This window comes from Meleagris gallopavo, chromosome Z, assembly GCF_905368555.1.
Source record: "Meleagris gallopavo chromosome Z, MGAL_WU_HG_1.1, whole genome shotgun sequence".
NCBI lineage: Eukaryota > Metazoa > Chordata > Aves > Galliformes > Phasianidae > Meleagris > Meleagris gallopavo.
In genome coordinates this window covers 12,320,041-12,344,995 of record NC_139435.1, presented here as the reverse complement: position 1 = coordinate 12,344,995, position 24,955 = coordinate 12,320,041, and the positions used below count along the sequence as shown (strand labels likewise).

The 24,955-nt window shown below is 40.1% G+C and overlaps 1 long non-coding RNA gene across 1 annotated transcript; it reads left to right on the top strand.

The window, feature by feature from the left end:
• Positions 1-1,524: 1,524 nt before the first annotated feature.
• Positions 1,525-24,089, top strand: LOC146542136 (uncharacterized). The gene is made up of 3 exons (XR_014880412.1): positions 1,525-1,595; positions 7,912-8,029; positions 24,047-24,089. It is a non-coding gene; the product is annotated as an uncharacterized LOC146542136 (long non-coding RNA).
• The last annotated feature ends 866 nt before the right edge of the window (positions 24,090-24,955 follow it).

Here is a 24,955-nt window from a genome sequence, read left to right as displayed (position 1 = left end):
GTTAATGAGGAGGAGTGTGTTGCTGGACATTGTTCTTACAAACAAAGAAGGACTGGTTGGGGTTGTGAAGACTGGATAGCCTTGGGTGCAATGACCAAGAAACAGTGGAGTTCAGGATCTTGTGTGGAAGAAATAAAGCAGTAAGTACAATTACAATCCTGAACTTCAGGATAGCCAGCTTTCACCTCTCCAAAGACCTACTGAGAAGTATTCCATGGATTGGAGCATTGGAAGCTAAGAGAATCAAAGAGAGTTGGTTGACATTCAATCACCATTTCTTCCAAGCTCACAATTGGTGCATTCTTAGGTAAGAAATTAGGCAAAAGTGGCAGGGGACAAATATGGATGAGCAAGAAGATCATGGAAAAACGCAAATGGAAGAAGAAATCAACAGAATGTGGAAAGGAGATCTGGCCACAAGGAAACTTATCAGGGCATGCAGGGATGCAACAAGGCCAACTTGGAATTAAATTTTGTGAGGGAGGTCAAGGACAATGGGAAAGTCTTCTTTAATTATGTCAGTAGCAAAAGGAAGACAAGGGAAAATGTGGGTTTGCTGCTGAATGACATGAATGCCCTGGTAATGGAAGACACTGAGAAGGCAGAGCTACTTTCTTTGCTTCAGTCTTGACTGCTAAGACTGTCCCTCAGGAATCCCACACCCTGGAGATAAGAGAGAGTCTGGGGAAAGAAAGACTTTCCTTTGACAGAAGATGATCTGCTCAGATCTGCTCAGTCCATGCAAACTCAGTGCACACAAATCCATTGGCCCTGATGAGATATACCTACAAGTGTTGAGGGAGCTGGCAGAAGTGTTTGTTAAGCCACTCTTTATCATCTTTGAAAGGTTCTGAGTAACTTGTAGGGCCATGAAGACGATCAGAGGACAGGAACACCTCTCCTACAAAGACAGGCTGAAGGAGCTGGGCTTGTCCAGTCTGGAGAAGAGAAGGCTGACGAGAGACACTATTATGGCCTTCCAGTATTTAAAGGGAGGGAAAGTTTTTTACATGGGTAGATAGTGATAGGACAAGGGTGAATGGTTTAAAATTAAGGGATTTAGATTAGATGTCAGGAAGAAGTTTTTCCTGAGAGGATGGTGAGGTTCTGGCACAGACTGCCCAGAGAGGTTGTGGATGCCCCGTCTCAGGAGGTATTCAAGGCCATCTTGTATGGGGCACTGGACAATCTGACCTGGTTTGTGATCTAGCTGTTCGCAAGCCTGCCTATGGCAGAGGAGTTGAAACTTCATGATCCTTGAGATCCCTTCCAATTCAAGCTATTATATGATTTGATGAGAACAAGAGAGGGAAAACTAATGTCAGTCCAGTTTTCATAGGAAGCAAAGAGGAGGAGCTAGGAATCTACTGGACAGTCAGCCTCACCTCTATCCCTGGGAAGGTGTTGTAGCAGCTTACTCTGGATGTAATCTCCAAGCAAGTGGGTGAAAAAAGGATTATCGGGAGTAGCCAACACGGATCCACCAAGGGTAGTCTTCTATGATGTCATCACCAGTTGGATAGATGAGAAGTGAATGTTGCATACCTTGCTTTAAACAAGGCTTTTGAAATTCTCCCAGAAGATCATCATCACAGGTAAGCTCTGGATGTGCGCAACAGATAGCAGACAGTGAGGTGGATTGAGAACTGCCTGATGGGCAGAGATCAGAGAGTTATTGTCAGCAAAATGAAGAATCTAGTTGAAGGTGTGAAGCTAGCAGTGTTCCCAGGGGCCAGTGCTGGGTCCAATCTTGTTCAATGTCTTCTTCAGTAACCTGGATGAATGGATAGAGCACACCCTCAGCAAGTTTGCTGACGATGCAAAGCTGGGAGGAATAGTTGACATACTAGATGCTTGTGTTGCCATTCAGCAAGATCTGAACAGGCTGGAGAGTTGATCTGAGAGAAACTTTGAGGTTGCTCAACAAGAGCTAGTGCAGAGTCCTACACCTGGAAAGGAATAATGTCATGCATCAGTACAGACTGATCTGCTGGAGAGTAACTCTGTGCAGAAGAACCTGGGTGTCCTGGGACATAACAAATTGGCCATGAGCCAGAAGTGTGCCCTTATGGCCAAGAAGACCAATGGTATCCTGGGGTGCATTAAAAAGAGGGCTTTTTTGTATAACGTACTGTTGGGAACCTGCATTAGCAGGGAGTTGGACTTGATATCTCCAGAGATTTCTTCAAAGAAGAGACTTCAGCACTTCAAAGAAGCAAGACCTCTTACCTTGTTGCCTGTCTCTGACAGAGACCGGCAACAGATGCCTAGAAAAATATTGTGACCTACTGTCTGCTACTGTCCCAGTAGTTGGTCTTTGGCAGCCTAATGACTTCCTGAGCTTGTGGTTATATTTGGACATGCTTACCAGCCACTGACAGATTCACTGTAATACACTTAAGCCATTTTTTGAGCCTGCAAGGTTTGTACTTTATGTGTTCTCCTGGACGAAGCAGAGCAGGCAGCAGAGAAGTCTACTTGTGATGAACCCTTTCCAAGATCACTAGAATATACTCTGGGAGAAGAAGAGAAAGGTGGAAAAACAGAGCACTTCCCACATGGGGGGTAGCATGGAGAAGACAGAGGTACACAAAGGTTGTATCTCCATTTGAGACAGACTTAGGAGAGCATTCCAAAGCACTCGGCTGCTGCTTAATTTCTAGCACAAACGGTGATACTATTTTGGTCTGTGCCAGCTAATACTCTCTTGAAACACTGCCTGAGCACAGTTCAAGGGATAGTGTGGACCAGACTATCCCAAACAGGCATTCATAAGCTGATGCCCTACCCCTGAACACAGCTCCTTCTCTATGCTTAGACACCTAAGTTAAAAGTAAAGCACACAAGAACGTTCTAGAGCCATGTAATCACCAAAAGGAACACCACAAAGGAGACTTAAAGCCAGCTTTGTGCAATGTAGACAGTGTCATTGGGCCCACAGCATGGGAACAGTCCCTGCCCTTGAGTCACTTAGTGGCATGACTGTTTCCAGACAGACAGGGAAGCTGATGAGAAGAGGTAGAAGGACATCCCGAGACATCCTGGGAGAAAGTAGAGAGAGAAATTTTTATATGAACTTGAGGAGTTATGAAGAACTGATGACACTTCAGAAAGTTATTATACTCCTGAAATCCAACAGCAATGTAATTAGGATGCTTATAAATGCTCTTAATATCTATTTGGTCTCAGTTGAAGCTCCTCTACTTTAAACTAAGTTTATTCTCCTATTTTATGATCTTTCATCTCATAACTGGTGAAGTTTAGACAAAAATATCACAGCTTTCACACAGAATTCACGTATTTTGTTCCAAATTTGATCTCATAAAGTTCATTTCTCTTTAAAAAAAGGAATATTTGGATCCTAAAGAGAACACTAAAGAAACAAAAGCATTTGAAAGGAGATTAAACATTTGCTGAAAGCTCTGGATATTGGGCATATGTATAACAAATATTCACACTTTCTTGTTCATTTTCTCAATGGCCTCTTCATTCCTGAAAAGGATGGAATTAGACAGCAAGAATAAAAACAAGAAATTTTGATGTTGCTAAATAAATTCCTCCTTTAAATCACTTCAGATGCCCCTTTCTGTGAATCCATAGCCCTGTCAGAGTGCTTTCCAACACTTCATCAATTAGTTGTGAAGAATGAAGTGGAATGCTAACTTGGGAGGGTTCCTTTTTTCCATTGGCATCCACTGGTGCCAGCAAATCACCAGCCCCCGAGGTTGTCACAGCTGAGAAGTCAACATCTTGAACTTATCTAGACAAACTGTACCCTATTTTGAAAACTGTTCAGCTGAGCTCTTACATGCGGAATATTCATAGAGTGAACTCTGATAAAACTAATAAACATGAAAAGGCCAAAACAATCACTTGAGTGCAAAATGAAAGGGACAAAAGTAAAAGTATTTGTTTCCTGTCTCATTTCCTTATCCAGAATGGTTAACAACATACAGATTATTTTTTTGTACTGCAAATGGCTTTTTCTAACAGGTAGGTTGAAGAGGGCTGACAATTAAAATACGTCCTCCAAGAAAAAGGATTTTAGAGGCTCAAAGCTCATAATAAAGTGATAAATTTCTGTTCCTCATTACATCTTTGGAAATATAAATCTACTCTTGATGGCTCACATTAACACTTGGTGCACTGGGACTTCATACAATGGCACCAATTAAACGTAATGAAAGTTCTGCATTTGAATTCCCACATGACCCCAGATGAAAATGTACTTCTAATAGTGTTTGATCTCATTTTTGTTTTCTCTAAGAGCTCTTTCTCTCTTTCTCTCTTTTATGCCTCAATGACTTGCAGCATAGTTTCCATTTTTTGCAGTCTCTGTGTCCACATGTTCTAATCATCTGTTTTTTCCACATCAGAGCAGCTTTGCTCTGTATGGTTTGATGGCTATAGCAGAGAGTAGCAATGCATTGCACTGATCTATACTATCATCTCTACTTGACAAATTGAATACTGACTTAGTTCATTTGTGCAAGTTCCAGTAATTTGCTTACTACATTCCATTTTTTTCTGATCAGGCTCTGCATATGTTTTCCTAAAACTGTTTTTCTTTTCCCTGCTTTCTACCTTTTATCTTGAATTTCTTCTCAACTGTGTAATCAACCAGGAACAACTGCTCATTATATATTAATGGGCTGTATGATCCCAAAGCTTTTATCAGATAATTTTCCCTGATTAAAAAAGAAAAAAAAAAAAAAAAAAAAAAAAAGCAATGACTTCATCATTGGTCTTAAAAGGAGATCTGTTTCTTTTTAATGTATCGGTGACATATTCTCGGTTCATGTAATAGGTAATATTTTGGTCTGTATAGATTCAAACTTGACTTAGATATCATAATGTATAGGAGAATTTCAGGAACTTTCTCTGTTCTTACAGTACAGTTGCTGAGACTGCAGTTTGGCCCAATACAATGAATGGAAATTTACAAGTATTTGCAAAAACACTAGGTTTTGTTTTGAGCTCACATGCACTCAACACAACAGGGGAAATACTCAAAAAATCTGTCTGTCTTGTGTGTCAAGGAGCAGCAAGAGCAGAGCAGCTCTACAGGAAAGGACAAACCAGAAAGGAGCAACCACACAAGACGGTGCCACCACCAGAATATGGTTCCAGCATATCTGAGCAGGAAGGGCAGAGTTAGGATGCTGATGACTGGTTCTATCAAGAGACTCACACAAGAGAAAATCATGAATCAGGTGCAGGGTTCATCCAGGGGACTCAGCCAGAAGTAGCAGAAATGGGACCAGAAACAGGACTGCAAACCAGTATACAGCATTGGTCCAAGAGCCATCTAGGAGATAGGAGGAACAGTAAGTGCCTGAAGGAACAGGTAGACTTACAGCACAGACAAGCCAAGCAGTAAATGTCCATGCCTAAGCTTTCATGGGGCTCATGGACCATGAACAGAGAGTGGAGGTCTGAGATGAAGGCAGTTAAAGCCCTCTTTGTACACACATAGTCATGACAGTAAGGTCTTGGATGAATTTCTTAGTGCCAGATTTTTCAGGTGTTTCATCTAACTCCTATCAGCTTTGAAATTAGAACTGAGATAAATGAGAATGAGCTGTTAAAATTTTTGTAGAAACTTGGTTTCTGATGCAAATGATATTTAGCTATTAAACATGTAAGAAGCTTTCAGGCGAACCACTGAGGTCAGTAAGGTCATTTATTTACTTGTAAAATACATTTCAGCTTTAATCCCTCTGCCTCTTAGCACAGTTGTCTTCAAGATATTCTCATGAAATTTAAGTAGTTCCTGTCTACAGTGCATGTGATAAGCAAAAACTTCTATGAAGTGCAAATTGTTATACTTTGTTACTTAATGTGGTAATCATAACATTAGAGATTAGGTATTCATACCATGTAAAGCCAATGGTAGGTGAGATCTAGTAGAATTAATTCAGGATTGTCCATCTCCATGTGTCTGTGCTTTCATTAGCTTACTTCGCACTAATGTGTATGTGAAACACCAAAAACAGAGAAACATTTCCTTGTAGTGCTTCAATAGATGAAACAAAGGAATAGTCATAAGAAAATATGAACTTCATATATCTGAGTCTTGATGGATCAAATATAAGTAAATAAATAAATGTGTATATATATATATGTGTGTGTGTGTGTGTATATATTTGATCCATCAAAACTCAGAATCCCACAGTGCCTTATGGAGCATCCAGGTGAGCTGGAACAAGATTCACAAGAAAACAAATATGAAATAGGATTGTGTTCAGACAGAATGCGTTCTTACAAGGATTGCTCCTCCACATTCAGATGACAGATCCCGTTACACTGCTATCCTGCAGATTCCAAATGCTATCATCACCTCTGACTTGCAAGTTGCAGCTGAGGCTTTTAGCGAGATATCTAGGACATCTGAGGGACAAGATGTTCAAACTCATCGTTTGAAGGCAGAAAGCGTGTGGAATACAAATCAGCTCTGATACACCCCTTGATACCTATTTCTAATAAATATTACACACCTTTTAGTCATTTTCAAGGCTTGTTCTTGGTTATTAATGGTTCAGTCACATGCCTACATGGGTGAGTTACTCATTTTGTAGTAATGCTGTCTTTGGAAGGTGAGCACTATCTGAGTGCTGTAGGAGTACGATGAGCAAAATTTACTCTGACATAACAGCTTTGTTCTGGGCAGCCATGCAAGTCAGTTTATGGGCTCTCCAGACAGTATTTGCATCCCCCCAATGAAGAATGCTATATTTCAGCTCCACGTAACCATGCTTGGCTCAAAACTGAATTACTCCACATTTATGCTACTGGAGCTCCTCTGGATAAGCTGGTATAAAGTATCATTGTGGAAGAAAACAGTGCTAGAAAATGCTACCTATCTTCATTTTCAGGACACTAAGGCTACCTCCCTTACCTATTTCCCAAATAAACAGAAAAATCCTGTTCCAAACTGCTGCCTCAGCATGTACTTTACAGTTATTGCTTTGGATCCTTAAAGCTTTTATTATTTGCTGTATATTTCTGAGTATCCTTATTGGATCAATCTGATTTTTATTTTTTTTTCCTACGGAAAACTGGCATTAAGAGGTCTCTTTCCCAGCAATAATAATCTCACTTACTATAAATTATTTTACTTGTAGTACCTTGGAGACACTCTAATGCTTTTACATAACAAAAGAACCACTTATTTCGAAATATTTTAAAACTTGTTTTCACTTCTTTCCATCACTTTTAATGTGGAAATCATTGAATTTGATGGTAAAGAAATTGCTGCTTTATTAAAAAAATCATGTACGAAAGTGTATGTTTAATCATGTGCAGGGAAACACCTTTTTCTTAAATATGTAAAAGAAAGTATGAATTTATATACATAAATAAAACAAAAAGTAAATGAAAGAAGTAGACTATGCACTGGAATGAGTTTTTCATTGACACTCGCTTTAAAGATGACAGCTGTCTGCACGAAAGAAAAGCCTGACAACAGGGCAAATTTTCAAAACCAAACTTGCACAAGCATGACTTTGATTTCTAGACAAGTCTAGCTAAAAGGAGGAAACTTTAAAAACCAGTATTAGAGGGAGAGTGAAGTCATTTTATGGGCTAAGAGTTTACATAATCCTTCTTACATAATCTCAGCAATAATTTAGTCATATAAGGCTGTTCATTGTACAACAATGTGAGAGGATGCACAACTTATTACAGCAGCATAAAAATAATGGCTGTGTGATGGGAAGCAGCTCACATGGCTAATAGTCCAGGCATGAAGGTGGCCATAGGATGTCACATGGAAAGAGTAGTCTGTGAAGAGTGGGGAGGCTGAGAGGGACGTGGTCTGTATGTTGTCAGTGTGTCTACATAAATGCTGCAAACTTTATTTCTATGTAATTATTTTTGTTTGTTGTATAATTATAACTGCTTTCATTTCAGGGCTTGTGGGAGAGTACAGTGAACAGGTGAAGCACGTACAGGCGTGTGTATTTGAAAGACTGCTGATGCTGTTCAACAAATGCAGTTTATTCCCATCTGACAGAAAGAGGAACTACCGGTAACAATTCATGGATTTGATACTCAGTGTGTACAGAACTTTGTGGTACAATTTCAAGTTAAAGACATTGTTCCACTGATGGCAGTCACCCAGGCCTCTTCTTATGTGAAGGGCTACAATGGAAGTCAGAGCTACGAATTAATGCTCTTCTTGTTGGTTATGGCATACATGATGCATCAATATCAAATCACAGTATCAAAACTTCTGCCAACTCTGAACCATCAGTAGGGCTTAGAAAACAATCAACAAAAAAGTCAAGATTCTCCAGGCTGTAATAATTTTGCTTTGGTCACACCACTTTCCCTTGACTTTGATGCTTGCTTCACAAGAACAGTGGATCACTTGTTTTTTATGGAAGTAGTTGTCAGCATTTCCAGAGAGCATTGTTCTGATGTATCACTGTGATTATTCATTGATGTGACTACTTTTTAAACAATTATGTATTTATTTATTGTGCTGTATTACACTTGTAAAGCTAAACATTCTAATTATTATAAATAAAAACTGGTATCATTTGTTTTCCTATATATTTAGAGCAAACATATATTTGTCAGCCCAGACAGAATGATTTTCTGTAAGAGAAAGTTCAGATAAACATAGTGGAACCAAATGATTTCCATCTGTCAGTACATCAGTTTCAAAAATGCTTACTGCAATTGACTGATATTCAACAACCAGACAGGCAACTGAGATAGCAATGGAGATGATTTTCTGTAGGAATGTGCAGTACACAAAAAAATGCCAATACTGGTCTTTTTATGCAGTGCTGTCAAAGTGCAAATCTTTACATTCAATATAGGTTCTGTCATGACGCTACACTTAAGAGGAAAGGCCATGCTGATTTTCCAGTAAGAATTCTATTTTTTTTTAATTCTTAGCTCTCAAGTTATTAGCTATCCGTAGGGGTTGCAGGATGTGTGAACTCTGCTTTTTAGCGGCAAGAAAGAGAGATTAATGGGAGTTCTAGTGTCTCTCTACTGACAAGAAGCCCATTTCCATTTTTGCTTTTAAAAGAAAGCACTGCATTTCTCGTAATTTGCAGGAAATATATCAGCTAGATGCATTAAGCTGTGATGAAAGTAATGCCTCTTGTTTTTTTTCCATGGAACCACAACAGATACAAAAAGCACAATAACTCTATTTGATAGAGAAAATTCAGAGCTACAAAACACTACTCTGAAACACAGTCACCATCATTAGCTGTTCATTTTTGCCAGCAATGAACAACAGCTTGCATGCCACACTTGTAAAAATGGCCTTCCAGAACGTGGGTTGTCTTTCACATTGCTATCACCACTGCTGAAATGTACCACCCATCACCTCACAGTGCTCACATCCACTGTTTGTTCTCCAAAAACATTCCACAAGTGTTGATGAATGTCAATGGGTGCCATTTTTTCCGCATGGAGGAATTCAGTAACACATCTTTGCTTCATACACACTTGCACGACAGACAGTATTCTGAGAGACTGCCCCTCTGCTGCCATCTGTTGCATGGCAATAAAATATAATGGGATACTGATGAGAAAGTTCAACCCCTATTACTATACTACCAACATCTGCCCTTGACATCACGGGCCAACATAAAATAGGAAGCATTATTTTTGGAGCAGCCTTCATACAAAGAGAACAATATATATTCAGTTTCCTTTCTGAGACATGGCATCTTGATTGTCACAATTAGTGGCAAATAAGAATGCAGAGCACAGCACAATTGGGTTTGTTGGAAAGAGCAGTTAAGTGCATACTGCTGTAGGACACTGAGAACTTCATAACCCTCCCACCTTCCAGTCAATGAACCCGCATGTTGACTTTGCATTCCCCTCCAGAATTTCTGACTTACATGTTTTTCCTCTGTCTGCTGCAAAGAGTTTCACAGAAATCTGTGCTGAAATAGGATCAACTCATGTCCTTTGTTTAACAACTCTACCCTAGGGAGGCTTGCTTTTGGGAGCTGTGGGGTGTGAAACACCAAACAAGCCATTTTCTGTCTCCACTGGTTTGTGTAGATAGGCTTATAACACAGACTTTCATTCACCCTATTGCTTTTTGATTTATTGTGTAATCATTAATTTCCTCCTTTCCTTTCCCAGTCCACAACTACAGATGAAAGTTTGCACAAAGCTTTTTAATCTGTGCAATTTCTGTAACATAGTGCTTAATGCCTAGGCTACTAAAGTTCTCTCCATACCTATATTGTCTGAGAATAGACTGCAATATATTATTTAGACAACAAGATCATCTGTAGCTTTTATGTCAGTCCTGATAAGAAATAATCCAAAAAATAAATTGTTCTTCTCTGTAGGAAGGAAAAAGGAGCTGACTGAAAAGGGCTGTAATGATCATGCAATGTTGGAGTTTACGCTCACGAGGGATATGGGACAGATATAGGGATTTAAAATTTTAGGAAAGCTAAATTCCTGCTCTTCAGGGTGTTGGTCAACAAAAACACCCTGGGAAACTGTCCTGGAGGACAGTGGAGCAGAGCTAGCAGATCTTTAAGGCACAAGAGCTCTCCATTCTCAAGTGTAAGAAGTCAGGAAAGGAAGGGATGGCTTCAGAAAGACTGGTATGGCCAAAGTGGGACCTGCTGGTCAAACTGGAGAGCAAGAAGAAAATGCACAGGCAGTGAAAGCAGAGACAGGTACTGTGGGATGCATATCAACATGCTGCTAGGCGGCATAGGGATGGAATCAGAAAGACCAAGGTTCAGCTGGAACTGGACTTCACAAGGGGTGAAAGAAGTAGATTAAAAAAAATGCTTCTAAAGACACATCAACCAGAAGAGGAAACTCCAAGAAGGAAATACAGGCAGGTTGGTAACAATGGACAAGGAAAAGGCTGAGGTTTTCAAAATTTTTTGCCTCAGTCTTCACTGCTAAATGCTCTGAACACTGCCCTCAAGTGGATAGGTTGGAAGGTGGGGAATGGGGGAGCCATGCCCCTCCACCGTAAGCAAAGATCATGTTTTCAACAACCTGAGGATCCTGAATGTCCATAAGACTATGGGTCCTGACAAAATACATCCCAGAGTTCTGAGGAAATTGACTGATATAGTTATCAAGCCACATTTGATGATATTTCAAAAGTCCTTTGTAACTGAAGAAGGGCAATATAGCACCCCTTTTAAAGAAGGGCAGAAAAGAAGAACCAGGGAGCTATCAATCTGTCAGCCTCACCACAGTGCCAAGGAAGATCATAGAATGGATACTCCTGGAGCTTTTCTAAGGCACATGGAAGACAGAGAGGTGACAAAAGGCAACCAACATGGCTTCATCAAGTGCTAGAGCTATCTGACCAATCTAAGTGGCCTTCTGTGATGGTTTAATCGTGTTAGTGGACAAAAGAAAAGCAGATTACTGCTGTAATCTACCTGGACTTCAGTAAGGCTTTTACATAGTCCCCCATAACATAGAATTGTAGAATCCTTAGAGTTGGAAGGGACCTTTAAAAGTCATGTAGTCCAACTGCCCTGCAGTGAACAGGGACAGCCTTCTCTTCAAATTGGAAAGGTATGGATTTGATGAGTGGACTGCTCAATGGACAAGGAAATGAATGCAAGATCATACCCAGAGATTGGTGGTAAATATCTCAGTGTCTAGATAGAGATTTGTGATGAGTGATGTCCCACAGAGGTCAGTACCAGGACAAGTGCTCTTTAATATCTGCACAGTGACATCAACAGTGGAACTGAGCGCACTGTCAGCAAGGTAATTATAGGCCTGTCAGCCTCACCTCTGTCCCTGGAAAGGTGATGGAACAGCTTGTGCTGGATACCATCTCCAGACAACTGGGAGAAAAGGAGGTTATCAGGAGTAGTCAGCATGTGTTCACCAAAGGGAGGTCGTGCTCGACCAACTTGGTGGCCTTCTATGATGCTGTCACATGCTGGGTGGATGGGGGAAGAGCAGTAGATGTAGTCTACCTTGATTTTAGAAAGGCATTTGATACTGTCTCCCACGACATCCTTATAACAAAGCTGAGGAAGTGTGGGATAGATGAGTGGACAGTGAGGTGGGTTGAGAACTGGCTGACTGGCAGAGCGCAGAGGGTCGTCGTTGGTGGTGCAGAGTCTGGCTGGAGACCTGTAACCAGTGGTGTCCCCCAGGAGTCTGTGCTGGGTCTGGTCTTGTTCAACATCTTCATCAATGACCTTGATGAGGGGATAGTGGCCACCCTCAGCAAGTTTGCTGATGATACGAAGTTGGGAGGATTGGCTGACACGCCTGAAGGCTGTGCTGCCATTCAGCAAGACCTGGACAGGCTGGAGAGCTGGACAGTAAGAAACCGGATGAGGTTCAACAAAAGCAAGTGTAGGGTCTTACACCTAGGGAGGAATAATTGCATGCACCAATACAGGCTGGGGGATGAGCTGCTGGAGAGGAGCTCTGCAGAGAGGGACCTGGGCGTCCTGGTGGACGACAGGTTGGCCATGAGCCAGCAGTGTGCCCTCGTGGCCAAAAAGGCCAATGGCATTCTGGGGTGCATTAAGAAGAGCGTGGCCAGCAGGTCGAGGGAGGTGATCCTCCCCCTCTACTCTGCCCTGGTAAGGCCTCATCTGGAGTACTGTGTCCAGTTCTGGGCTCCCAGTACAAAAAAGACAGGGATCTCTTGGAAAGAGTCCAGCGGAGGGCCACAAAGATGGTGAAGGGCCTGGAGCATCTCCCCTATGAAGAAAGGCTGAGTGAACTGGGTCTGTTTAGCCTTGAGAAAAGACGACCGAGAGGGGACCTGATCCAGGTTTATAAATATCTGAGATGTGGCGGCCATAGCGGTGAGGCCAGTCTCTTTTCAGTGGTACGTGGAGACAGGACGAGGGGAAACGGACATAAGCTGCAGCATAGGAAGTTTCGCACGAATGTGTGTAAGAACTTCTTCACGGTGAGGGTGACGGAGCACTGGAACAGGCTGCCCAGGGGGGTTGTGGAGTCTCCTTCTCTGGAGATATTCAAGTCTCGCCTGGACGCCTGCCTGTGCGACCTGGTGTAGGGAACCTGCTTTGGCAGGGGGGTTGGTCTCGATGATCTCTAGAGGTCCCTTCCAACCCCTACAATTCTGTGATTCTGTGATTCTGTAATTCAAACTCTTTCATGATTGTATGATTCTATAAAATTAACAGAGTAGGGATTTTAGGCAAGGCAATTAAGGCTGATTGGCTCTGCAAGCTATCTAGAAACTTTGTGGTATTACTGGTGAGTACTGCAATGTAGAAAGGAGCCCAGTGAGACCAGTGCAGCAGTGAAGGCAAAGAGCAAGTTAGGAAGGATGAAAGTGATGTGGTTGAGAATTGCAGTGGTAGGAACAAAGCAGTGGGAAAACAAGAGGAATTGCAGATGGAGGGGGGGCATAGCCTTGTGCTGTGGACATGAAATCTTTGGTAGATCATCTTGTTATTACCAAAAAAAAAAAAAAAAAAGCATCAGTGAAAAAATAAATGAAGGTCTTCCATAAAATTTATGGCTGTTTTGCACTGCACATCTTACTCACGTACCTTTGGCTTGAAAAGTTCAAAATCTTTTCTAGGATTTGTTGCAGAAGGACAGAGTATCTAGCAGGGTGATAAAGGTCTGAAGTAATGTCAACAGTTTTCTGTTTCACAGCAGAATGCTGAAATTATGAAAAACAAAACCATGTTCAACAAAGTTTCTTTATTGCCATACATGTTTTCCACAGTTGCTCTGCACTAATTTTTGCACTGTAAAACAATGGGAGGAAGAATGTACATGACAGAGTTTTGTATACAAGGTAGCAGGGAAACTTTTGGAGTGTCCTCAGCGTCTGAGTCATAAATGGGATGTCCGAATTTGCTATCCTTGGGAATCACCACCCCTGTTTGAGTACAACTTCACTGTTATTGTCTGAGCTTGCAATTTTACTCTCTTGCAAAAGTTTTATTGAAACTACCTAATAAACCTTACAGCTTAATAATCTACAGCTATTTTGATACATTGTCCTAAACATCTCTAGCTGAAGTCATCTGCAGACAAAGAGTGGTCTTCTCAGACTACTTCATCTTCTGGACCATTTCAACTACACTATTGTAGTTGAAGAGATAGTTCCTTTCAGAACTTATTTATCGTAATTCTACTGATGCACTTCCTCCCTTGAGAGAAGACATTTATACTGGCAAGAGAGCTCCCTTGCTGTTACTGCTTTTACCATTTCCTGGAACACAGTATCTTTAATGACACATCTGTGGCTTTAGACATTGGGTCAAACTCAGTGAAAGGGTGCTAAGCCAGTTCAAAATACCTTGCTTCTCATATGAGCCAAGTTTATGTAGACAGCTGCTGTTATCCTGCAGAAACTTCTCTTGCCTATCTAAGCACTCCTCCAGGGTGCCTGCCAGCACAGTTGTCAGAGAGGAGTGTAACACTTTTCTCTGCACTCCGAACCAGCATGTCTCTGCCAGTAAAACTTCCAAGTTTAGACTGGCCATAATGTGAATGCAGATGTATTGTTAACTCTTATTTCTGTATTAGAAGAGGACAGTGTTGTATCGCTGTCAGGTAGCTTTATAATCACAATGATAGTGAGGACTGTATCAGCACTGACACTCTGGTATAAGTGAGAATTAGACCATTTACTTATACCTCACTCTGATGATGATGAAAAGGCTTGGCTGCAGTCAGCTCTGAACCTGAAAACCTATTTGATTTGCTGACTGAGACTCATTCATATATCACTGTTGAAATTGGTGTCATGCAGTTTTACTGGTGGTTTTGAAAGAAACCTGGTAGTCAAGTGCTAAAATGCAAAAAATACCAAAATAATCTTGATGGGCTGCTTCATGTTTCCTGACTGATGGTATTGCCTTCATTTGCAGGTTTGCAGGGCTGGCCAAGAGTTTTGTTTGATACTTCATGCAGTTCTTAATGAGATATGATTCTGTGTCCTCTTCAAAGGTTTTCTTAAGCTGCAAGCAAGGCTACACCTGGATTTCATGCATTTTACTATCAGTAAGGTTGTTCAAGAGGAAAAAAGGCTTGGTTGACAAAATGCTGGAGTATACAAATAGCATACCATGATGAAGAAACATGCATTAACCTTACAATTTTAATAGCTTGCTGATGAATCTGTGGCCCTGTTGTATCCAGCTTCTCGTTGAGATAACGAGGTAACTTCTCATGTTATGTTTCCTACCAGATGTTGTGGGACACATCATATTTGTGCTTTTTTGAAAACTGTGAGGAATTGCAAGACATTTTAAAACACATTGTGTGTATACTGATGCTGAGAGGGAACAGTTTTTTCTATTTTCTGGGGAATTCCACAATTTCAGAACTGTTACCACTCCAAAACAATGTTGGGAAAAAGCCTTGCAAATATCTTTCAGGGACCACAGAATCACAGAATGGCCTAGATGAGAAGGGACATTAAAAACAATCCTCTATCAGCCTCCCCTGCCATACGCTGATCTTCCTCCACCAGATCAGGCTGCCCAGGGCCCCATCCAACCTGGCCTTGAACACCTCCAGGGATGGGACACTCACAGCAAAGCCTGTGCCAGTGCCTCACCATCCTTTCCTCCTAACATCTAACCTAAGCCCCCCTTCTTTTAGCTTAAAGCCATTCCTCTTTTTACTATCACTATCTACCTTTGTAAAAAGTCGGTTTCCTTCCTGTTTATAAGTTCCTTTTGAGTACTGGAAGGGGGCAGGGAGGTCCCCCAGGAGCCTTCTCTTTTCCAGGATGGACAATTCCAACTCCCTGAGCCTGTCTTTGTAAGAGAGGTGCTCTAGCCCTCTGATCATCTTCATGGTCCTGCTCTGGAACTGCTCCACATCTTCTTTGTGCTGGGGGCCACAGGTCTGGAAGCAGTATTGCAGGTGGGGCCCCATGAGGGCAGAGCAGAGGGCAACAGTCCTCTTCCTCTCCCTGCTGACCCCCCTCTTTTGATGCAACTCAAAATACAGTAGGCCTTCCGGGCTGGAAACACACACTGTTGGCTCATGTCCAGCTTTTTGTCCTCCAGAACCTCCAGGTCCTTTTTCCAGTCTGGAATATCTGGCACTGCTCCAATCCAAGTGCAACACCTTGGACTTGGATTGTTGAACCTCGTTGTGTTCATGTGCACCCACTTTTCAAGCTTGTCCAGGTCCCCTTGGATGGCATGCCTTCCTTCTATCATATAAACTGCACCAAAATTGTAGGAGAGTTATCCTTCACTTGAAAAACTCAAGTCTTTTACCTTGGAGATGTGTCTGGGAAGGACATGACTTTGTATTTAGACAGGTTTCAGTTACACGTGGAGAAGCTGAAGGAAGCAATGTGTACATCAGCACTCATGTCAGAAGGTGTATAAAAAGCAGTTGCACCTGTCTTCCTTCAGAGCAAGATTTCTAAGTCTTTTATAGTAGCTAATGCATAGAGTATAGAGGTAATATTTCTTCTACAGCTCAAGAAACCACACTCTTCTCTGTCTATATAGCAAAAGATAGCAAGGTTTTTTACCTTTTAATAATCATCCATTTTTGGTTTTGAACACTTTGTGGAATGCAGAGTCCTGTGCACATGTCAGGAAAAGGATTAACTTTTGTCTCGTAAGCAGTACTAAACCGTCTTAGACTGGAAGTAGTAAGGTTTAAATGCAGAGTTTTTTCAAACCTTACTGTGAACTAACAAAATTCTGCCTCAATCTAGAATGAATCTAAAATGGGAAAGCCTGAGAGCTTTTCCTTGTCTTGCCTGACTGACTGTGGGAATGCATGCCAGGCTCCCACCTCAGAACCCCAACCCTAAGCTGTGAGTTCAACAGGCATTTTCTAGCTTTTCTTGCATAGTTAGCATAAAATTATCACAGAATTTAATGCAAAGTGAAAATCTGAAAATGATTCTCTGGTGTTTCAGTTGGGTCATGTGCTGATTTTGATTATTTTTAAAATAAAAATGTGACAGTCTAGTTCTCCTTCTTGGATATATCATAAAAACAAATGGTGAAACCTTCAGAATTTTTTCTCAGAAGAGAAGCTGTGTCAAGTGTGTACAGCATCCTATTTTCTGGATAGGTCTTGCTGTGAATCCAAGAACAAACCTGCCCTATCTTTCATAAGCATTCCTCAGAGCAGAGGTTAGTCTGGTACTGTTCATGGCACTCATGGGATTCTCAGCTCAAGCACATACTTGATAGCCTATCACTAAAAAGCAGGAGTTAATCTAACACTGAGAGTAAGCTTCCACTTCTTCCCTCTACATCTTGTGCGTGCCTTTGCGCACATGGCTTTTCTCAGTAGCAGAGTTGTAGAGGTCATGTTGTTCCATCCCAACCTGTTTTCATCAGCACACTTGGGTAGGAATCTGGTCATGTGTCTCTGTAAATATGACCTATCTGACCCCTAAAGATGAGGACAAGTTTAATCTCAAGCTCTCTTGTCAGCTTTCCTATCCAGAGCCCATTTCTCAAGGGACAAAGTGCAGAAAGCAGCAGCTAGTTTTTGTAAATGTCTGCAACTGGTCCAAGGAATTTGGTAAAATTTGGGGGATATGATTATAAAGAGTACAGTGTGTTTTCTGCTTTTGCTTTTTCAGCTTCTGCATTCATCTATAATTTGTGGAATCACAGTTAATTCATGTTATGCCACTGACATTTTTGTATGGTTCAATCATTCCAGATTGCTATCTCTGCCCTTTACTCGCTGGTTTCTGTATGTGCAACAGTTCTTTTGAGGGATCACAATAATAATAACATTTATTTTTAAAGGAGTACCAGCAAAGACACTTTTTTCATTTTGAATATTTGAGTAAAGTAGACCACCCATGGAAAGTGAAGCCAACTGAAAAGCAGAGAGGAGTTAATACATCACCTCATCATCTTTTGCACCAATTTCTTCCAAAGCAACAGAAACTTGCTCTCATCAGCAAATCCTAGGAGGCACTGGTTGCTGGAAACAGTACATATCCTAGTAAGACATGTGACCCTCTACAAAGGGAAACAGAGGCTTTATTCACATGGAATCTGTCCTGTTTCTGCATTGTACCACATGAACCTCTTTTGACATCTTGGCAGGACCTAGCGCATGTGCCTTGTCCTTTCTGGTTATTTTCTGTGTGCCTGGATGAACGAATTGCAAAGGAGGCCATGCACATAGTGCCTTGGCATTTCTGTCGTGTGCTGGCCTCAGTCAATGCAACAAGAAAGCTGTTCTCTGAGCAAATGATCACTCACAGTGTGAATGAAAGGCAGTGCTGTGGCCTGGCACTAGAATTGTCAGCTAAGGCTTCCTGGCTGGAAAGTGTTGGGAAACTTCCTCCAGTCTGGCCATTTGCCCAAGATCTTTACTGAGTTGTACTCCCTATCCAGATGCCTGCATCTCTGAGTTCAGGAAATGAGTAGACAATACTGTTATGGAGTCAAAAGATTTTGCTGCTTTGGGAGTGTTTCATAGAACGTACGAGCAGTATTGCAGTGGGGCTTTTACACTTTTGTATCATTGGCATATTGTCTCAGGTAGCATATAACTCCAAATGGGTTTTAAATGTTACTATGGCAAATCTCATTCTGAAAGGACAAAATGTTCTGTCTGAAGTCTTTCTCATTCTACCTGTACAGAACGATGAGCTATGCCTAAGGCCTTTCCAAAGGCAGCAAAGATGCTTTTGAACAAGCACATTCCAGACAGTCATCGCAGAGATAATCATCATCATCAGATAAGTCACTAGCTGTTGTGTTTGAAAGAGAACCGTGTGCACCTATGAGAGAGTTCTTTGACAGCTTACTGTAAGTGGCTCAGAACCACTGGCTATGCATATGATCCTATGTAAATCATTAACACAGAAAGGAGGAGTCACAGGTATGAGAGTTCACTAGAATCAAGCATTTCTCAGCAGTTTCTCCGACCTCCTCCCAGTTCTGTGATTGTCCATAAAACAAACAACAGAAATGTATTTTAAATAATTTTTTTCCAGGCATAGATCACAATATGAACAAATAAAAAATAAAAAATAACAAATAAAGAGAAAACAAAATTAAATGGGTATGTGACGTTTAGGCAAATTTTGATGTGTTTATAAATCAGAACCATTATGTTAGTTCTTCACTACATGCCATATGGATCATTTCTTTAGTGAAAAAAGCTGAAACATCTTCTTATGAGTTTATCTTAAGATTTATTTCTTGAATATGAATGCTCTGTACTCTTTAAATTTAATCGTTCCAACATTTCAGTCATTTTGCGCTCTTGTAAATTATAGTATCTTATGTTCCTGCTCAGCTGTATTATCTATCCAATGTTAATATTACTGAGTCTTTCAAATAATGTGATATCTAAATCAACCTCATGAAATCTGAAAAGGAAATCAATTTTTTTTTTTTTTTTTTTTATGCTAGCTTCTGTTATCACAAGAATTATAGAATAATGCAAAAATTTTCCTGGCAACGAAAGCACCTTATCTTTGAAAATCTGACCTTTATTATCTTTGCTATTTCTCATGTGTAGAAACTCTATGAGATCTAATTGGCCTTTGCATTTTTTTTTTTTCTTTAATTAATAGAATTTAAGTCTGGATGGGACCACTGTAATTATTTAATCTGATGTTTTGCACAAGAGTGACTGATACACAGAGCTTTCCAAGACCAGGGGGAATTTATTTTGCTTCATACAGTGAAAGAAGAATGACAAGCTCTGCTCCTTGCACTTGAACTATACCCTATTTTTCAGAAAGCTAATCAATTTAAAGACTTCAGGGTGAAATTTATCTACAGTGATTTCAGCTCTGGTCTTTGGTGATTTTGTAGATTCTGTCTCTAGTCAACACAGAGAAACAGCCATGTCAGTAGGCTGCTACATCTAAGAAAAATGGGCTCTATACCCTCCAAGAGCTGTATGTCTGCTTCCACTGAGTATGGAGGGAACCTAAACAACAGATTTTCACACAGAAATACCATCTCAAGTGCTAATGTGAACATGCTATCTATATTGTTTATCATATATTGTCACTATATCTAGTGACAGTACACTTGTTAAATACACATTTTATTTTATTTTTTATTTTTCCTAAGTATGTCTTCCCAGCACCTATACTTGCATGGAACTTCGATAGATCAAATTGTCTTCCAGGTGAATGAGAAATCTTCTCCTTATGGCATGTGCTAAAGATAGCAATCCAGTGGAGTTTCTAATCTCTTTCACAAATTTAGTAAATCAATCTCTTTTTAATCTCCATAAATGAAGGCAGATTTTCCATGAATTATATCTGCTATAACATAAAGAATCAGAGTAATGCTACAAAAAATAAAATAAAATAAAATAAAATAAAATAAAATAAAATAAAATAAAAAAGCTTTGGTGGGAATGTTCAGTCCTCCTCTTTTTCCCAGGGCACGACAAAACATTCGCTCAAGGCAGAACATTAGCTAATCCTAACAAATATTTGCCTAACCTGCTGTTGAAAGCTTCTAAAAGTGGACTTTCCACAGTTTCTGTTGCTTAACCACAGTACTGCATCACTGTTTTTCCTACAAGGAAGTTTTCCTTAAGGTTCAAGCTTCTTTGGTGTGGATGCAGTTTAAAGGCCATTATCATTGCTTTTTTAGTTTTCAAGTCTCTGGATATAGAACAGGAGAGGTTTTCTCAACAACAGCATGAACAGGAAGGGCTACACAAAGAAGAATGAGTATTTTGTCTCCTTTATTTTCTCTTTTAAACTCTGTGTGGAACATATGTGTTACCTGACAATCTCTCTGACTATGCCCCTCTGAAATACTTCCTTAACTTTGGGATGCTGAGCATAGGCCACACATGAGTAACAGTCCTTAATACGAAAGGGCACGTTCAAAATGTAATGTAGACAAACTGAGTACAGAAATAAAATGGCTGTGGGAAAAACATTCTGCTCCTGGGTAACTGTCTGCCTTCTCCAGATTAGAAAAGAGCATCAGACCATAGCAGCTGACAGGCTATTGTTCTTTCCAGATACATGATCTGAGCAGACAGGAAGGTGAGGAGATGAGTAGCTAAATTTGAACTTGCATGCAAATCTCTGACGGAACAAACAAGCTCTGCAGATCATTTCCTTGCAAGGAATCAGGGATATCATTCCACTTCAGGAATTTATGGCCAGCAGAAAGTTGCTGAGCTAATGAAGTTCCCATCTCAGTGTCATGCAAGATGCCATGAACTTCAGAAATCATCCACTGAAAATCGAGGTCATACTCAGCAGGGAAAATAGAGGAGCACCCGCACTATTTGGCTTATGTTTCTGCAACTGTGTGTGGTGTGAATGGAAATCAATACAATTTCATGATGTTTTCTGCCAATATACCTTCCACTGTGCCCCATCTAAACAGAGCAGCCCTGTAAAGGTATACAGGAAATATGCACCGTATCTCTTCAAGTCCACATTTTATCTAATGAAAAAATATATATATTTACAAATCAATATGTTTTCCATTTCCTGTCAGATTTAACTCTCAGTCTATTCGTATACTAACTTGGCACAGAGCCTTCTAGACCAATGCTAGATATCCATTATGTGTGTCATAGAAACACAGGAGTTAAAGAGAAGCAGGTGCTCAGAACCATTTTGAAGCATACTTGCATGTCAACAATGGAATATTTGCAGTAATTCATATGTAGAGCTCTGCATTCTTGATTCTTAGTTTGAATCTGAACGGGAGCCTGAAATGAGAGTACTGCCTGTAACTGTTATGTCAAGTGTCACATTGCTTTACTATTTGGAGAGTTGAACAAACTAGAAATGCTAGAAGGAACACAGACCAAAAGTGAAAAAGGTGTGTGCTGTGCACAAAATCTGCTCTAATTTTTTTTGAAATTCAGAGAAAGATAAAATAGTTTTTCACTGTTTTTTGTTGTTGTTGTTTCCCTTTGACATATTTTATTCTGTTTATCTATGCAGCAGCAATACTTGTGAAACTCCTTTTAAGAAGAGACCCATTGTAAGGCTCATGGTTGAATACTTTGATATCCACCTTCTTCAGAGCATGCAGCAAAGTCAGATAGATAGATGTGACCTGTTATAACATCTCTACTTCTGAAACAGCTTTTGACTTGAGCCTGCATCAAAATATCTGCTGATTGAAAAGCCTTCTTGTGTGATCTATGGCCAACCAAGCATGAACACTAATACATCAGATCAGCTCAATGCACTGAGAACAATGGTGTGGTCTAAGCACAGTGTTACAAGAGTGTTACAAGAGTGGAGAAATAACTGTTTTGTTCTGTTACTGAGAATGAATTGTCTTCCAGTGTTAGTATGAGAGTGAATGGAGACTGATAAGAAGGCAGAGAGAGAGGCAAAGTGCAGCTGCAAAATAAAAACAGTTAAGTAAAATTTGCATTAAATCTTTATTGCATTAAAATATGATATAATTTCACTAAGTACTTGCAATACACAGATTTTAAATATTATAAATGTTATACATACTATGAATAAAATACATCATCATTCCAGAAGATGATGGATTTCAGATGAACTGACTCTTTATATCTCATCACTGAGCCCTCTCCAAATCTGATCCTTCTCCTGACCTGTGAATTTACTTCCTGGCTTTACCTTCTGTATCACCATGAACCTACCTGATCACTTGATGCCTTGCTGAGCTTGGATACTCTCTCCAGGTCCGCTCTGCTCACCTCCTTCAGCACTGTGGGGTCTGGGCACTGGATGATGTGTTCTGCCACCCATTTTTGTGCTCAGCCCTACTCTTGCCACAATTCATGCATCTGCCAGTGCTCCCTAAAAAATCTTGCCAAAGCACATCTGAAGCTGTTGCTTCTTCAGATGACTTCTGTTCAAGCTCAAATTATTTATATTACTTTTCAAAGGCTTTCTATCAGGACTCAGTATTAATTTCTTTTCTGCATAAATTATCATAAATACTTTATTTACTGTGATATACTTCAATGTTTGGTAATACATGTAGCATTTTTGGTGCTCTGTGCTGAACTTACCTGGAGAATAGGTCAAAATTACCAGAATCAGACCTAAAATAAGGCCTCAATTTAATTCTACTGAATCCTTCTGTTTGTTATTTAGGATTATGCTAACTGCGGGTTGACATATGAACTGGAAGGAGCTATAGGCATCTGAGCTCAAAGGATACACATGCATACATACACAGTATAGTGCAGAGTGTGTGGAGAAAACTTCTGCCCTATTAGCTCCTTTGGAGCTAAAGCTAATACATCCTAACTCTTGGACTAAGTTCTCTGCTAGGAGATAAAATGGCAAATCTGTCCACACATGGTTTCACACAGACTGAATGAACCAGCTTCATAGTGCCAGCTGAGGTCTCTAGCAGTACGCTGTGTTGTGGAGGCTTGATGTCCTTCCATATTATCAAGGTGAGTACTTTAGAGTGAAGATCTCTCTATACAGCTACATTAATGCAAGGGTTTACCAAAGACAGTCACAAGGAGGACTTGCTTGCTGAGATGTGTGTTCTTGGCTAACACATCTGCTGTAGAGATTTCTACGTGGATGAGAGCTTCCAACAATGAAGAGTAGCTGCTATAGATACTCACAGAAGTGATAATCTCACTCAGTTTCTCCCTCAGAATGTAACCTTAGGCACAAAGTTAGATCTGTTAACGGAAAAAGATCCCCAAAACCTCTTGCAAGAAAGGGAAGTCAAATACTTAAACCAGAGGCCAAACCAAACCAAAGTCAGGCTTAGCAGTATCTACCAGAATGATTGAAAGATAAAGAGCCTCTCAAGTTTTTTATTTATTTATTCATTTTTTAAAATCCAAAACAAACTCCAGGATTGCAAGCAGTTTTTAATATTTCCCCTTTTAAACAAACAAACGAAAAAAAGCTAATTGTAATACAGTTTGTGTCATTCCACTGCAAACTATGATTCAAGTTTCACCAAGCTACAGTAATAATCCTACTGAAGAACTCAAATAAATGCATAAGTGGTCAAATTTTAGTATATAGATATCTGAATATGATTTTAAGTATTATTCAGGAAGTAACTGGGGCATGAATATCTAAATATATTTGGTTGTAAATTTTCCGCAGATGAAAAAACTTATCTTTAATTTTGTTTCTTTACAGATAAATAACAATGTGCCTGAACATGTAGTCATGTAGTCCTGCTCTTAAAGCCAGATTCCTACTTCTGCTGTCATTCCTATATCTGTGTTACCTAAAACTATGCTTGCATGGCTGCTTGCACTAAGCTTGATGGTACAAGCTGCTCAAATTAGAAGATGGAGATGAAACTGAAGACAGCCCACTGGTAAGTGGTTAAGCAAACTACTGTCTGTACTTGAAATTATGGTACAAAAACATGACAGCACAGCTATTACCTTTGAACAGGGGAGCAGAAACTTGCCTGTGCCTTGAATATTGTCTGATTGTACAGGAAACATCCAGGTCTGAATCTGAAAGCAGTTGCTTCAGGAAATACAAATTAATCACAAAATAAATAAGGAGATGTAAGTACACACAATCCCACACGTGCAAGAAAAGCAACAAACATGGAGCACGGTTTATTTACTTAGTTGTGAATAAAGCCAGTGTGACCATGAGGGACAATTGTACTTCAAATGGATGAGGTAGTCTTTCGGTTAGAAGTATGATCTAGAACTGTGTAACTCAAAAAATGAACCAGACTTTCAGAGTGTTTGTGCCCTGTCAGAGTTTGCATAACCATGAAGTCTTCATTGAGTTCTTAATTACACGGACTTTATTGGAGACTTCTAAACTTAAATATTTGAATCTTGTAACTAACCAAAGACATTTGGGCCAATAGCAGTTTCAGGGACTGCAGCAAACTTGAGATCATGTTCTTAATGAAAGTAATTTAATACCTAGGTACAATGCGCAACAAATATACATTATATATATGATACAATTCCTGCAGAATTAAGCTATGTATATACTGCTTTTCCCTGTCTACTAGAGAGTAACAGTGATGCTCATATCTGCCACATCCGGTTTATTCATTTATTTATTTATTTA